Genomic DNA, 17,072 nt, shown 5'->3' on the forward strand with positions numbered 1-17,072 from the left:
AGGTGTATGAGACAGGAGAAATACCCTCACTCTTCAAGAAGAATATAATAACTCCAATCCAAAGGAAGTAGGTGTTGACAGGTGTGAAAATTACCGAACTATCAGTTTAATAATCCACGGCTGCAAAATATTAACACGAACTCTTTACAGACGAATGGAAAAACTGGTAGAAACTGACCTCGTTTTAGATTCCGCAGAAATGTTGGAACAGGCGAGGCAATACTGACCGTATGACCTATCTTAAATGACAGATTAAGGAAAGGCAAACATATGTATCTAGCATTTGTAGACTTCGAGGAAGCTTCTGACAATGTTGACTGGAATACTCTCTTTCAGGTTCTGAAGGTGGCAGGGGTAAAATACAGGGAGCGAAAGGCTATTTACAATTTGAACAGAAACCAGATGGCAGTTACAATAGTGGCGGGGTAAGAAAGGAAGGGTTGAGAAGGGAGCAAGACAGGATTGTAGTCTATCCTCGATGTTATTCAATCTGTGTATCGAGCAAACAGTAAAGAAAACAAAAGAAAAATTCGGAGTAGGAATTAAAATCCATGAAGAAGACATAAAAACTTTGAGGTTTGCCGATGACATTGTAATTCTGTCGGAGACAGCAAAGGACCTGGAAGAGCAATTGAACGGAATGAACAGTGTCTTGAAAGGAGGGTATAATATGAACATCAACAAAAGCAAACGAGGATAATAGGATATAGTCAAATTAAATCAGGCGATGCTGAGGGAATTAGATTAGCAAATGAGACACTTAAAGTAGTAAAGGAATTTTGCTATTTGGAAAACAAAATAACTGATGATCGAAGCAGAGAGGATATAAAATGTAAACTAGCATTTGCAAGAAAAGCGTTTCTGAAGAAGAGAAATCTTTTAACATCGAGTATAGATTTGTGTGTCAAGAATTCTCTTCTGAAAGTATTTGTATGGAATGTAGCCACGGCCGGACGCTGAGACCGAGCGGTTCTAGGCGCTTCAGTCTGGAACCGCGCGACCGCTACGGTCGCAGGTTCGAATCCTGCCTCGGGCATGGATGTGTGTGATGTCCTTAGGTTAGTTAGGATTATGTAGTTCTAAGTTCTAGGAGATTGATGACCTCAGATGTTAAGTCCCATAGTGCTCAGAGCCATTTTGAACCAATGTAGCCAGTATGTAGTATGGAAGTGAAATATGGACGATAAATAGTTTAGACAAGAAGACAATGGAAGCTTTCGAAATGTGGTGCTACAGAAAAAAAAAATGGTGAAAATGAATCTGAGCACTATGGGACTTAACATCGGAGGTCATCAGTCCCTTAGAACCTAACTAACCTAAGGACATGACACACATCCATGCCAATGGCAGGATTCGAACCTGCGGCCGTAGCGGTCGCGCGGTTCCAGACTGAAGCGCCTAGAACCGCTCGGCCACCACGGCCGGTGGTGTTACAGAAGAATGCTGAAGATTAGAGGGGTAGATCACGTAACTAATGAGGAGGTACTGAACAGAACTGGGGAGAAGAGGAATTTGTGGCACAATTTGACTAGAAGAAGGGATCGGTTGATAGAACATCATCCCTGAGGCATCAAGGGATCACCAATTTAGTATTAGAGGACAGCGTGGAGAGTAAAAATCGTAGAGGGAGACCAAGAGATGAATATGCCAAGCAGATTCAGAAGGATGTAGGTTGCAGTAGTTACTCGGAGATGAAGCTTGCAAAGGATAGAGTAGCATAGAGTGCAGCATCAAACCAGTCTATGGACAACAAACCTAGCTGAACGTACTGCACGGCTTGTAACTCCTAATGAGTTCGCCTTCGATGTTGTCGGTAGGAACGTTTGTGATCACTTTAACACGGCATTTTTAATTCGGTATTCATAGTTTGTTCTGAAGATTTCTTGAATGTCGACAATGTTTACTTCCTGTAATGGAATACATACATCCCATAGAATGTTGATCTCTGCACATCCAGGACACACATATTTTGTCACCCTCCTGATGCAAGTGGTGAGTCATTAGCAGCTAATATTTTTTTCCTGTTATAACTGTTACCGCAACTTCGAAATGAAAATTGAACCTGCGATCTCGCAGTGGAAGTGTCCCTCGTACGAAACGAAATAAGTGAACCCATTGATGATCGTGAAACGTCGCTCACCGGAACTTGTATTTAACAAAACGAATTCGTCTTTGATACACGCAGAATCCTCCATAAGAATGTAGTGTAATTTATGTTAAGAATGGCACTGGGTCTGTGCGACGAAAAGCTAGGTGGCGATGGTCAAGTGGAACGGAAAGTAAGTAGATATTACTGCTCGAATCTTCACCGAAACGTACACTAGAGTTGGAATTGCCTCGCATTGATTTGTCTAAATACGGGCAGCAGTTTAGAAATTATGCAGGAGCGTTACTGCAGTCTGTAGATAATTCAATAGGCGCACGCCCAAAGCGACTGTTTGTGTTCCTTGTCGCGCAGCACAGGGGAAGGGTTTAATTGAATTTTATGTCCCTGTTATTCTTTTGACACTGAACTACTTTAGTTTCATGATAGTATTGGAGTGCGGATGACCTCACGTGGCAAAGTGACTAATTTTTTCCACCAGATGACGGAACTTTTAAGTGTTGCGAAACCGGTCGTGTACACAATAAAAGATTGTTGGTTAAGCAACTGTTGTGCGGTTCTCCACTCTTGCTTGTAATTAGAATACTATGTCTGATGAGAACGAGACCATTTTATGCTTTCCGTATAGTCGCCTAAGAAGCACCGTAATGGTGGAGTTTTGCCGAATATTATTTAATTCTCTAAAAATTAAACGACATTCCAAGCTATATCGTTGAGGCAATACTGACCTTACGACTTATCTTAGAAGAAAGATTAAGGAAAGGCAAACCTACGTTTCTAGCATTTGTAGACTTAGAGAAAGCTTTTGACAATGTTGACTGGAATACTCTCTTTCAAATTCTAAAGGTGGCAGGGGTAAAATACAGGGAGCGAAAGGCTATTTACAATTTGTACAGAAACCAGATGGCAGTTATAAAGTTGAGGGACATGAAAGGGAAGCAGTGGTTGGGAAGGGAGTAAGACAGGGTTGTAGCCTCTCCCCGATGTTGTTCAATCTGTATATTGAGCAAGCAGTAAAGGAAACAAAAGAAAAATTCGGAGTAGGTATTAAAATTCATGGAGAAGTAATAAAAACTTTGATGTTCGCCGATGACGTAATTTTGTCAGAGACAGCAAAGGACTTGGAAGAGCAGTTGAATGGAATGGACAGTGTCTTGAAAGGAGGATATAAGATGAACATCAACAAAAGCAAAACAAGGATAATGGAATGTAGTCTAATTAAGTCGGGTGATGCTGAGGGAATTAGATTAGGAAATGAGGCACTTAAAGTAGTAAAGGAGTTTTGCTATTTGGGGAGCAAAATAACTGATGATGGTCGAAGTAGAGAGGATATAAAATGTAGGCTGGCAATGGCAAGGAAAGCGTTTCTGAAGAAGAGAAATTTGTTAACATCCAGTATTGATTTAAGTGTCAGGAAGTCATTTCTGAAAGTATTCGTATGGAGTGTAGCCATGTATGGAAGTGAAACATGGACGATAAATAGTTTGGACAAGAAGAGAATAGAAGCTTTCGAAATGTGGTGCTACAGAAGAATGCTGAAGATTAGATGGGTAGATCACATAACTAATGAGGAAGTATTGAATAGGATTGGGGAGAAGAGAAGTTTGTGGCACAACTTGACCAGAAGAAGGGATCGGTTGGTAGGACATGTTCTGAGGCATCAAGGGATCACCAATTTAGTATTGGAGGGCAGCGTGGAGGGTAAAAATCGTAGAGGGAGACCAAGAGATGAATACACTAAGCAGATTCAGAAGGATGTAGGTTGCAGTAGGTACTGGGAGATGAAAAAGCTTGCACAGGATAGAGTAGCATGGAGAGCTGCATCAAACCAGTCTCAGGACTGAAGACCACAACAACAACAACATCGTTTCTTTGCCCGTCTCTTTTTACGTCTGAACTGCAGGTTAGTTGGACCGCTGGCGGGCCAGTTTCATGCGCCGGCAAAGCTGTTGCCCGCACATTATCGCTCACAAGGAGACGGCACGACGGTGGGGTCCGGGATTTGTCCGAAATTTTGTGTGTTGAAAGAGGACCGCTAACACTTCACGTGGTTGAAATAATATAACGCACTACTCGGAAAATCCCGAGAAAAATCGATCCAAAGTTCCTTAGGTGCCTGATGAGTATAAAATGTTAGCCCATTGCCGAGCCACCGTGTGGCCTACATGGTTAGCGGTCGGACTCTTACGCCAGAGGTCTCTGGTTCGATTCATTCTCCAGCACTTTTTTTTTCTTCTGTTGCTTGCAAAATTGCAGCGCATTGTTACAGGATAATCGTGAAATTAATTCCCAGGAAGATTGTATAAAAATTCACCATCAGTTATCGTCACCAATATTCCGAGACATGATTCAATGTGCCTGGTTTGCCTCAAAATTATCAGAAACACAAAACATTTTCGTAAATGTTAAAGGGGCAGATTTATTGCAAACGCCCTGTGATTGTAAAAAATCCGCTTTTATATGTTGCGCAAGATGTCGCAAATATGATTGCTTTGTTTGTTTTTACGATAGTTACCACTGCGGTTCTTGTTTATAATTATTATATGTATAAAAATTGAATGTTTCCCAATGGACTTTGTTATTCTGATTAAAAACCAATGATTCTTCTTATATACTTTACAATGTAAAATGGGAAACCCACCTCCATGAATTGTGTTGTTGGACAAAAAGAAAATAATTTTTATTCAATAATGTAACTAATTTGTTAAAGATAATGAAAGTTTGGGAAACTTTCTGAATAATTGGTAGAATAACAAAAGAAAATGAAACAGAAGAAAAAAAAGTGCCGGAGGAGGAATAAAACCCGAGACCTCTAGCGTAAGAGTCCGAGCCCTAAACATCTAGGCCAGACGGCGGCTCAGCAATGGACTAACATTTTATACTCATCAGGCACCTAAGAAACTTTGGATAGATTTTTCCCGGGATTTTCCGGGTAGTGTGTCCTAATATTTTAACCACGTGGGGTGTTAGGGGTCCTCTTTCACCACACAACATTTCGGACAAATCCCCGACCCCAGGCTCGTGCCGTCTCCTTGTCAGTATATGCGCGTGTAACACAGCACAGAACGTATCCCTATGACCGTACTTGACTGTACTGGTCACGGCTTGGCTTCTGCTACACGTGAAACTAAATCGGATGAGATTCGAGCAAACGCGGAAGAATACATGGTGTAATGTTTACTTCAGGTTTATTAACGACGTTGTGTTGCGAACAGTTAAGAAGGCACCCAACAAGAGAACATCCCCATCGCACCCCCCTCAGATTTAGTTAGAAGTTGGCACAGTGGATAGGCCTTGAAAAACTGAACACAGATCAATCGAGAAAACAGGAAGAAGTTGTGTGGAACTATAAAAAAAAGCAAAATATACGAACTGAGTAGTCCATGCGCAAAATAGGCAACATCAAGGACGGCGTGAGCTCAGGAGCGCCGTGGTCCCGTGGTTAGCGTGAACAGCTTCGGAACGGGAGGTCCTTGGTTCAATTCTTGCCTCGAGTGAAAACTTTACTTCCTTTATTTTCGCAAAGTTATGATCTGTCCGTTCGTTCATTGACGTCTCTGTTCACTGTAATAAGTTTAGTGTCTGTGTTTTGCGACCGCACCGTAAAACCGTGCTATTAGTAGACGAAAGGACGTGCCTCTCCAATGGCAACCGAAAACATTTGGTCGCAAGGTCATAGGACAACCGATTCCTCCATAGGAAAACACGTCTGTTATATTCTATACGACACTAGAGACAGCAGGTGCGTCACATGACAGGAATATGTTGTCGACCCACCTAACTTGTACACTTGGCGAATGGGTATAAAGATTCTTCTGCCTTGCCCGATGTAGGTTTTCTTGTGGATGTGATAATCACTCCCAAAAAAGTGATGAAAACATAAGAGTTTGTCACATAAACTGCAACATATGAATGCAACAGTTTCACAGTTTTCCCTGTGCTCTGTCGCTGTAGTCGACTGACGACGTGTGTTTCGATGGTTGTTTAGGTGTAGCTCCCCATACTACGGCGCAGTTACCTCGCATCGGACGGACGGACGTACGGACAGATAATTGTCTGAAAGTAAAAAATTAAACTTTTCACTCGAGGGAAGACTTGAACCAAGGACGTATCGTTCCGCAACTGCTCACGCTAACCACGGGACCACGGTGCTCCTGAGTTCCGACTACCCTTGATGTTTCCTATCCTGCGCATGGGCTACTCAGTTTGTGAATTTTGCTTATTTTTTTCATAGTTCCACACAACTTCTTCCTGTTTTCTCGACTGATCTGTGTTCAGTTTTTCAAGGCCTATCCACTGTGCCAACTTACAACTAAATCTGAGGGGGGTGCGATGGGGAGGTTCCCTTCTAAGTAGCGGCGCATCTGCAGCCGTGTTTGCCGAAATCGTGGCGGGCTTGTAGTCGTGTGGTGTCGCAACCCCGTCCCCACCCACCACAGCGTCACACGCAAGCAGAAGGCGTACAGAGCTGACTCAACACGGCACGCGGTATGCTGCCTGACGTCAAACGGGGTCCGCGTTTGCTTAACGCTTCCCAGCTGTTTACAGCTCCCGCTCGCTGCGAAATAAATGTACAAGGTCCGACCAGGACGTGCCGTGTGCCTTGTGAACTGTTGTCACGGGCTATTATGTTGGCGACCTGGCCCCAGCTACACGATGTGGCCACATCAAGCAATTCCAGTAAATTAGTCGTGATGAAAGACGTGTTGCAGCTATCAGTCCGATGATCTCTAGAGCTCCTGTAACCTGCATCTGTATAAAACCACTTATTGCACAAGAGGCTTCGCCTATTCTACATCTACATGATTACTCTGTAATTCACATTTAAGTGCTTGGCAGAGGGTTCATCGAACCACAATCATACTATCTCTCTACCATTCCACTCCCGAGCAGCGCGCGGGAAAAACGAAAACCTAAACCTTTCTGTTCGAGCTCTGATTTCTCTTATTTTATTTTGATGATCATTCCTACCTATGTAGGTTGGGCTCAACAAAATATTTTTGCATTCGGAATAGAAAGTTGGTGACTGAAATTTCGTAAATAGATCTCGCCGCGACGAAAAACGTATTTGCTTCAATGACTTTCATCCCAACTCGCCTATCATATCTGCCACACTCTCTCCCCTATTACATGATAATACAAAACGAGCTGCCCTTTTTTTACACCCTTTCGATGTGCTCCGTCAATCCCACCTGGTAAGGATCTCAGCAATATTCTAACAGAGTCAATGAAACGCAACCTTTGGTTCGCCTTCCCCACAATATTATCTATGTGGTCTTTCCAACTGAAGTTGTTCGTAATTTTAACACCCAGGTACTTAGTTGAATTGACAGCCTTGAGAATTGTACTGTTTATCGAGTAATCGAATTCCAACGGATTTCGATTGGAACTCATGTGAATCACCTCACACTTTTCGTTATTTAGCGTCAAGTGCCACCTGCCACACCATACAGCAATCTTTTCTAAATCGCTTTGCAACTGATACTGGTCTTCGGATAACCTTACTAGACGCTAAATTACAGCATCATCTGCGAACAACCTACGACAATTGCTCAGATTGTCACCTACGTCATTTACATAGATCAGGAACAGCAGAGGTCCTAGGACGTTTCCCTGGGGAACACCTGATATCACTTCAGTTTTACTTGATGATTTGCCGACTATTACGACGAACTGCGACCTTCCTGACAGGAAATCACGAATCCAGTCGCACAACTGAGACGATACCCCATAGGCCCGCAGCTTGATTAGAAGTCGCTTGTGAGGAACGGTGTCAAAAGCTTTCCGGAAATCTAGAAATACGGAATCAACTTGAGATCCCCTGTCGATAGCGGCCATTACTTCGTGCGAATAAAGAGCTAGCTGCGTTGCACAAGAACGATGTTTTCTGAAACCATGCTGATTACGTATCAATAGATCGTTCCCTTCGAGGTGATTCATAATGTTTGAATACAGTATATGCTCCAAAACCCTACTGCAAACCGACGTCAATGATATAGGTCTGTAGTTCGATGGATTACTCCTACTACCCTTCTTAAACACTGGTGCGACCTGCGCAATTTTCCAATCTGTAGGTACAGATCTATCGGTGAGCGAGCGGTTGTATATGATTGCTAAGTAGGAAGCTATTGTATCAGCGTAATCTGAAAGGAACCTAATCGGTATACAATCTGGACCTGAAGACTTGCCCGTATCAAAAGCGATTTGAGTTGCTTCGCAACCCCTAAGGTATCTACTTCTAAGAAACTCATGCTAGCAGCTGTTCGTGTTTCAAATTCTGGAATATTCCATTCGTCTTCCCTGGTGAAGGAATTTCGGAAAACTGCGTTCAATAACTCCGCTTTAGCGGCACAATCGTCGGTAACAGTACCATCGGCACTGCGCAGAGAAGGTATTAACTGCGTCTTGCCGCTTGTGTACTTTACATACGACCAGAATTTCTTCGGATTTTCTACCAAATTTCGAGGCAATGTTTCGTCGTGGAACCTATTAAAGGCATCTCGCACTGAAGTCCGTGCCAAATTTCGCGCGTCTGTAAATTTTAGCCAATCTGCGGGATTTCGCGTTCTTCTGAACTTCGCATGCTTTTTCCGTTGCCACAGTCTACATGTTTGAAGCCCCACGTTTGCCTTCATTCCCGCATCAGTTGTTCCTCGATGACTCTGAATGTCACGGATCAACACGCCTGACACCAAATGCCTCGATGTCTTGAAACCAGATGAAGACAAATCTTTACTAGAAATATTAGGCGTAAATTACAACCTCCAAAAATAAATTGTTGAAGTGAGAAATCGTAAATTACTGTAGTGCATCTTATTAGGGTTGTGGGAAGTGGGCATTAGCTATCTACTTACGCATCTGTCTTTACGCCAGTAAGGTAGTGATTCCGTTATATGAGGTGGTTTGCGAATGTGGTGTATATGCTTTTCAGTGCTTTAGGTGTAAAGAGTATCTCATTCTAAAGTCTGTCACCCCGTTTACGTGGGACTCCCAAAAGTGGATTTCGTAAACTGATTTCCCAATACGGCTTCTGTGTGGACATGTAAAACACGTAAAAATCGATTCTGGAAACCCACTTCTAGTTGCCAGTTTTCCAATTCCGCAATCGATTTTCTCTCCCGTGTAGACGCAAACGGTTTTGAAACGTGCTTGGGCTGTTAGGTTTCTTGTTTTTAAAATTTTTTGGATGATTTGGACGGATGATGATGAGTTCCCATACTCCGGGGAGACCCGCACCGCCGACTAGGCAAGGTCGTAGCGGAGGTGGTTTGCCATTGCCTTCCTCCGACCGTAATGGGGACGAATGATGATGATGATGAAGACAACACAACAACACCCTGTCAACTCGAGGGAGAGAAAATCGCTGACCCCGCCGGGAATCGAACCCGGGACCCAGTGCGCGGGAAGCGAGAACGCTACCGTAAGACCACGAGCTGCGGACAATATGGACGGAATGGCTTTTAGTACAGTGAAGGATAAGCAGAAATATTAGACTGCAACTGTTTACACCTCCTGTAACTGAAGAAAAATAGCGATTTTCCTGACTAAATCAGAAACTATAACAGCTGTTTTCCGGGCACCATATTTAGCTGGGCTAGCAAATCCGCTGCAGATCGTAAAATGTAAACACGAGAGCGAAAAACGATTTCCGAAATTCCGTTTTCGTCTTTCGGAATATGTGTCGCATGTAGACGTAGTGTGTTTGTCCTTCAAAATTAAGCTGAATGACAGTCAGTGAAGGTTAACAGACGTATATCTGTTTTCCTGAATTTATTTGAAGCTGTACAGTTTGTAGTCTTGCTTTTCATTGGTCATTACGAATCATCTCGAGAGTGTATGTACAACAGGACGTTTCTCTCTTCACCTCACATCTACATCTACATCTACATCCATACTCCGCAAGCCACCTGACGGTGTGTGGCGGAGGGTACCTTGAGTACCTCTATCGGTTCTCCCTTCTATTCCATTCTCGTATTGTTCGTGGACAGAAGGATTGTCGGTATGCCTCTGTGTGGGCTCTAATCTCTCTGATTTTATCCTCATGGTCTCTTCGCGAGATATACGTAGGAGGGAGCAATATACTGCTTGACTCTTCGGTGAAGGTATGTTCTCGAAACTTTGACAAAAGCCCGTACCGAGCTACTGAGCGTCTCTCCTGCATGTTCGTAAAACATGTATGACTATTCCAAGAACTGAGGACAGAGTCTACATTACTCGCCAAGTTCTTTTAGAAACATATATAGCTCGTTCACATGCATTCGGCAGCTTTTTAGTAGCAAAAACCGCAATGCAGCACTTCCAACCATACAGGATTCGTTGGTTCCAGCCCACCTAGCAGATTAAAATCTAACCTACTTCATACCTAGAATAGAGTCTAACCTAACCTCACCAAACCTCCTTGGCCCTGCCAAAAACTGACGAAAGAAATCGAACGCAGTGTGCACAAGCTGTCGGTCAATCTCTGGCGATGGCACCTGATGATCGTTGTCTGCGCCACTGTGAATGCTGCCTTAGGTCATAGTGGCTCCGATATCGGTGGATTCCGCCGACGACCGACGTCGTCCGAAGATGAGCGATCTTTTCAAATGAGTACGCCACTACGTGCGCGGTCACAATGTAGCCGAGCCCATCGTCTGAACGTTCAGATTTCGGACGACAATCGGTGAAATTGTTGAAAAGAAAGTGCGAGTATTAGTTGAGGGCAAACTGGATGAAAATCAGTGTGGGTTTAGGCCTCTTAGAGGTTGTCAGGACCAGATCTTTAGCTTACGGCAAATAATGGAGAAGTGTTACGAGTGGAACAGGGCATTGTATCTATGCTTTATAGATCTATAAAAGGCATATGACCGGGTTCCTAGGAGGAAGTTATTGTCTGTTCTACGAGATTATGGAATAGGAGGCAAACTTTTGCAAGCAATTAAAGGTCTTTACATGGATAGTCAGGCAGCAGTTAGAGGTGACGGTAAATTGAGTTCATGGTTCAGAGTAGTTTCAGGGGTAAGACAAGGCTGCAACCTGTCTCCACTGTTGTTCATATTATTTATGGATCATATGTTGAAAACAATAGACTGGTTGGGTGAGATTAAGATATGTGAACACAAAATAAGCAGTCTCGCATATGCGGATGACTTAGCTGTGATGGCAGATTCGACTGAAAGTTTGCAAAGTAATATTTCAGAGCTAGATCAGAAATGTAAGGAGTATGGTATGAAGATTAGCATCTCCAAAACGATAGTAATGTCGGTGGGAAAGAGAGATAAACGGATTGAGTGCCAAATAGGAGGAACAAAGTTAGAACAGGTGGAAGGTTTCAAGTACTTAGGATGCATATTCTCACAAGATGGCAACATAGTGAAAGAACTGGAAGCAAGGTGTAGCAAAGCTAATGCAGTGAGCGCTCAGCTACGATCTACTCTCTTCTGCAAGAAGGAAGTCAGTACCAAGACTAAGTTATTTGTGCACCGTTCAATCTTTCGACCAACTTTGTTGTATGGGAGCGAAAGCTGGGTGGATTCAGGTTACCTTAACAATAAGGTCGAGGTTACGGATATGAAAGTAGCTAGGATGATTGCAAGTACTAGTAGATGGGAACAAAGGCTGGAGGGTGTCCACAATGAGGAAATCAAAGAAAAACTGGTAATGAACTCTATAGATGTAGCAGTCACGACGAACAGGCTTAGATGGTGGGGTCATGTTACACGCATGGGAGAAGCAAGGTTACTCAAGAAACTCATGGGTTCAGCAGTAGAGGGTAGGAGGAGTCGGGGCAGGCCAAGGAGAAGTTACCTGGATTCGGTTAAGAATGATTTTGAAGTAATAGACTTAACAACGCTGAAAGGCATAATCAGTCTTAAATGGTGATGATGATGATCGGTGAAATTCAAAACAGTTATTTTTTTCATTCATAATGGCCGACATGACAGGAGACATGGGCAGTGACAAACTGGTAAGTTTAGTTAAAGGAGTAGTTAGTGGCGCACTGAAGCTGGTAAATATAATCGGGATCTAGTTCGGAATCTATGGACTGAAATCGCAGGTTTATTGGAAACCACAAGTAGACAAAATTTTTATCGCAAACTTTAGTTGTCATTATAATCTTGAAAAATAATTTGCCCAGGTGCCAAGAATGGCGCACGTCATGATTAACGTTCTGTGGTTGGTATTTTTGGGTTGTCGTAGGTGGACATCAGCTGTTGTGTTGCTGCTTACTGGCGTTTTTATGCCAGTAGACTTGTTACTCTATTATGTGAAGTGGCTTGCAAATGTGATGGACGTATGTGTTTCCACTTTACATTGCTTTACGTGTTCAGAGTATCTTATTCCAGATTTTGTGTTTGTCTTTCACATGTATGCTGAATAACAATCATTGATGGTTAACTGACGTATGGATGCACAACTTCAAATGAATTCAGCAAGACAGATTTCGAGTGCTTGTATAGGTATGATTTGAGCTCTACTAAAAAGAGAATCCAGAACTCGCGTCAAAGATGAAGTTCTGCCTCAAGTAAAGCTACAAGTGACACTTTTACTTTTGACATTTGGTGATTACATGTTTCCCATGATTTGGCCTACACCGCGTTCTGAAAAGTACAGTTCCAAAGTTTTTTTTACAATATATTGTATGCTATTTAAGATGCCCTAAATTCTAATTTCAAAGTAAATATTTTCACTCCTGCAGCCGAAATACTACGAATTTTTTTTATTTATTCCATAGCGAATTTTGGGGTTATGCTTCGCGCAAGAGCCCTACAAACAAGACACTGTAATATGGTTGATTTGCTTTATTAAAAGGTACACTGAATCCTAAATAATACTGCCGCCACTTGTTCGTCCTTTCTCAAAACCACTGGGCAAGTGTTAAAAGAGCGGTGAAGTTTACAGTACTAGAATCTGATATCAACTGACAGTAGTTCACCAATTATAAAGTGAGCTGCTGTGAAACCACAAATCTACCTTTCATGAATTAAATAATACTTTCTAACTCTCACACAATCTTTATCCATTCATCATGTAATAGGAACATTTGCTTCCACCACGTAAGTTAACTATTAGTGCTCATAACATCATTGCCAAAACCTTTATACACCAAAGTCTCCACTGTAGCATAATAAAGGATACTCCGAACAAGCGCGGTGTATCTTTGAAACTAAATACAGGGTGATTCAAAAAGAATACCACAACTTTAGGAATTTAAAACTCTGCAACGACAAAAGGCAGAGCTAAGCACTATCTGTCGGCGACTTAAGGGAGCTATAAAGTTTCATTTAGTTGTACATTTGTTCGCTTGAGGCGCTGTTGACTAGGCGTCAGCGTCAGTTGATGCTAAGATGGCGACCGCTCAACAGAAAGCTTTTTGTGTTATTGAGTACGGCAGAAGTGAATCGACGACAGTTGTTCAGCGTGCATTTCGAACGAAGTATGGTGTTAAACCTCCTGACAGGTGGTGTATTAAACGTTGGTATAAACAGTTTACAGAGAATGGGTGTTTGTGCAAAGGGAAAAGTTCTGGACGGCCGAGAACGAGTGATGGAAATGTAGCACGCATCCAGCAAGCATTTGTTCGCAGCCCAGGAAAATCGACTCGCAAAGCTAGCAGAGAGCTGCAAATTCCACAATCAACTGTATGGAGAGTCCTACAAAATGGTTAGTTATGAAACCTTATCGTCTGAAATTGGTTCAAGCACTGTCTGCAGCTGATAAGATTAAAAGCCGCCAGGCAGCCCGTGACAGAGCACTTCATCACTGGCCTCCAAGAAGCCCTGATCTTACCCCCCTGCGATTTTTTCTTATGGGGGTATGTTAAGGATATGGTGTTTCGGCCACCTCTCCCAGCCACCATTGATGATTTGAAACGAGAAATAACAGCAGCTATCCAAACTGTTACGCCTGATATGCTACAGAGAGTGTGGAACAAGTTGGAGTATCGGGTTGATATTGCTCGAGTGTCTGGAGGGGGCCATATTGAACATCTCTGAACTTGTTTTTGAGCGAAAAAAACCTTTTTAAATACTCTTTGTAATGATGTATAACAGAAGGTTATATTATGTTTCTTTCATTAAATACACATTTTTAAAGTTGTGGTATTCTTTTTGAATCACCCTGTATTTTCGTGATACATGGGTATTTAGTACAACTTTGGTAATTCCAATAACCGAAGACAGAGTGTACAGTACGCGATACGTTCTTTTCGAGACAGATATAATTCATTCTGCAACTTTTTAATGGCAAACGCCGCATTGCAACGCTTGGAGCTTAAGATCTAACCTACTTCATACTTAGAGTAGATTCTAACGTAACCTGTTCAACCCCGCCAAAAACTGAAGAATGAGGTCGCCGTGACCAGGGCTTCCCAACGTGTGGTCCGTGGACCCCTTAGGGGTCCGCCGGCTCTTTCTAGGCGGTCCGCGGCTACATTTCACCAAATCGTGTAAAATAATGAGTAAAATTATTGAATAAAAATGTGAAAATCAAATTCATCATTATTTTTTTTCGTGTGAAAAACGTGTACTTTTACTTCAGGTCGTATTCCCAAGCAACCTTTGCGGTTCCTAAGTGAGAACGCATACATAGTTTAGTGCCGTAGAATGCGACTTCTCTGATCGACTGTTTCGCAACAACACGGGGGTCGCTTTTTGCGCCGGCTCAAGGCGCTAGATGCGCTGAAACCTTATACGCATGCGCGTAGCGAGCTTTGTCGGATTTATTATGTGAAAACGCTGCAAGTACTCCATTTGTGGCAATGTCCTGTGGAAGTGGAATAACCAAGAAGCGTAATTACAACGAAAGCTATTTAGAAATGGGCTTTAATGAGACAGAGGTGGGTAAAGCTCAGGGTGTAATTTGTGCGCAAGTCCTCCCGAACAGTTCAATGGTTCCAGTTAAATTGCACCGTCATTTTGAAGGCACTCACCCGGATTTCCAGGCTAAAGACATCGATTTTTTCAAAAGGAAGAGTGCTGAACTAGCTGCTTCTCAGCATTGCATGAAAACTCATGCAAAAACAATTAATAAAAATTCATTAAAAGCTTCTTTCTTGGTTATTTATCGAGTGGCAATAACAGGCAAAGCTCATACCATCGCAGAAAATCTCATAAAGCCGTGTGTTAATGATATTGTTTTTTGCATGCTAGACGAATTGGGAAAATGGCACGTGCATTAAGAAGTTTTGGGTTTCGCTCTGAAATTTAAAGTTACTGTGCTCTTGACTTACGAGGGGTCCGCCATGGATTTTCGACTGAAGAAGGAGTCCGCCAGCTAAAAAGGTTGGGAAACCTTGACCGTGACCAAGCTTTCGTCCAATGTTATCGTGCAAACTGTGACGATCGTTGCCGGTGCCACTGTTAACGCAGCATTAGCCGAGGTGGTACGACGAACGATCTGTGACTGTGAGACAAACGGTCAGTAAACTGCCAAACTCTCCAGCCCTTATTCCCTACAGATGAATCCTGCTGATGCCGCTGCTTCTTTATTCAAGCATCTCACGAGGCTACGAGAAGCCAGTTTCAAAATCGCTACATAAGAAAATTTTGAGTATGTACCGGTTATCGAACCCAGGTCCCCCACACCAAAGTTTGTCTTTCGGCTACGGGAACACGACATTCCATAAGCTTCTATTTTCATGTCTGTTCCGTTTATCGCCAATCACCTACTTCCGTACAAGGCAACACAGTGGATCGAGACAAATTAACTTTCTAACAAATTTGTATCAGATGTTAAAGTATTTCTCTCCTCCAGAAACGCTTTCCCTACTATTGCGGCTCTGCGTTTTACAACGTTACTTTTGTTATCGTCGTTTGTTTGCTGCCCAAATAACAAAACAAATTTCAGTGAGTCATTCACTAACCTGATTCCTTCAGCATTACCTGATTTAAAACAATGATGGTCGAAGTTGAGAAGATATAAAATGTAGACTGGCAATGGAAATGAAAGCGTTTCTGAAGAAGAGAAATTTGTTAACATCGAGTATAGATTTAAGTGTCAGGAAGTCGTTTCTGAAAGTATTTGTATGGAGTGTAGCCATGTATGGAAGTGAAACATGGACGATAAATAGTTTGGACAAGAAGAGAATAGAAGCTTTCGAAATGTGGTGCTACAGAAGAATGCTGAAGATTAGATGGGTAGATCAAATAACTAATGAGGAGGTATTGAATAGGATTGGGGATAAGAGAAGTTTGTGGCACGACTTGACTAGAAGAAGGGATCGGTTTGTAGGACATGTTCTGAGGCATCAAGGGATCACCAATTTAGTACTGGAGGGAAGCATGGAGGGTAAAAATCGTAGAGGGAGACCAAGAGATGAATACACTAAGCAGATTCAGAAGGACGTAGCTTGCAGTAGGTACTGGGAGATAAAGTTTGCACAGGATAGAGTAGCATGGAGAGCTGCATCATACCAGCCTCTGGACTGAAGACCACAACAACACATTTCATTACCGTTTCCTTTTATTGTGTTCATCTTACATCATCTTTTAAAGACACTACCGATTCCGTAAAACTGCTTTTTCAAGTGCTTTACCGTCCCTGACAGAATTACAATGTCGTCTACAACACCTTAGTGTTTTTATTTCTTGCCTCTGAATAATTCCCTCTCTAAATTTCTTCTGAATTCCTCTACTGCTTGCTCAGTGTTGATTAACACTGGGAGAGGCTAAAAGTCTGCCTCATTCCCTTCTCAACCACTGCTGCCCTTTTCCCTTTCGTGTCTTTCGATTCTTCGAACTACAGTTCGGCTTCTATTCAAGTTTTAAATAACATTTCGCAACCTATATTTTATCCCTGTTGACTTCAGAATTCTTACGAGTGTATTCCAGTTAATACTGCCACCAACTTTTAGAATTGCTCAGTATCAAAAGTAACTTTTCAACATTTGCAGACGAATTGACGTGTCTGGCGGAAAATGTAGAGAAAACACAAATATTTTAATAAAAGAAAACGCAGGAATGTAAATCATTAACGAGAAAACTGAAGT

General features: G+C 42.4%; 1 protein-coding gene across 1 annotated transcript in view; it reads right to left on the minus strand.

The window, feature by feature from the left end:
• Positions 1-17,072, minus strand: part of LOC126424568 (serine/threonine-protein kinase par-1-like) — a 474,571-nt gene that overhangs the window by 424,601 nt on the left and 32,898 nt on the right. The window lies entirely within an intron of this gene.

The sequence above is a fragment of the Schistocerca serialis genome, chromosome 10, assembly GCF_023864345.2.
Source record: "Schistocerca serialis cubense isolate TAMUIC-IGC-003099 chromosome 10, iqSchSeri2.2, whole genome shotgun sequence".
In the NCBI taxonomy this organism is placed as follows: Eukaryota; Metazoa; Arthropoda; class Insecta; order Orthoptera; family Acrididae; genus Schistocerca; species Schistocerca serialis.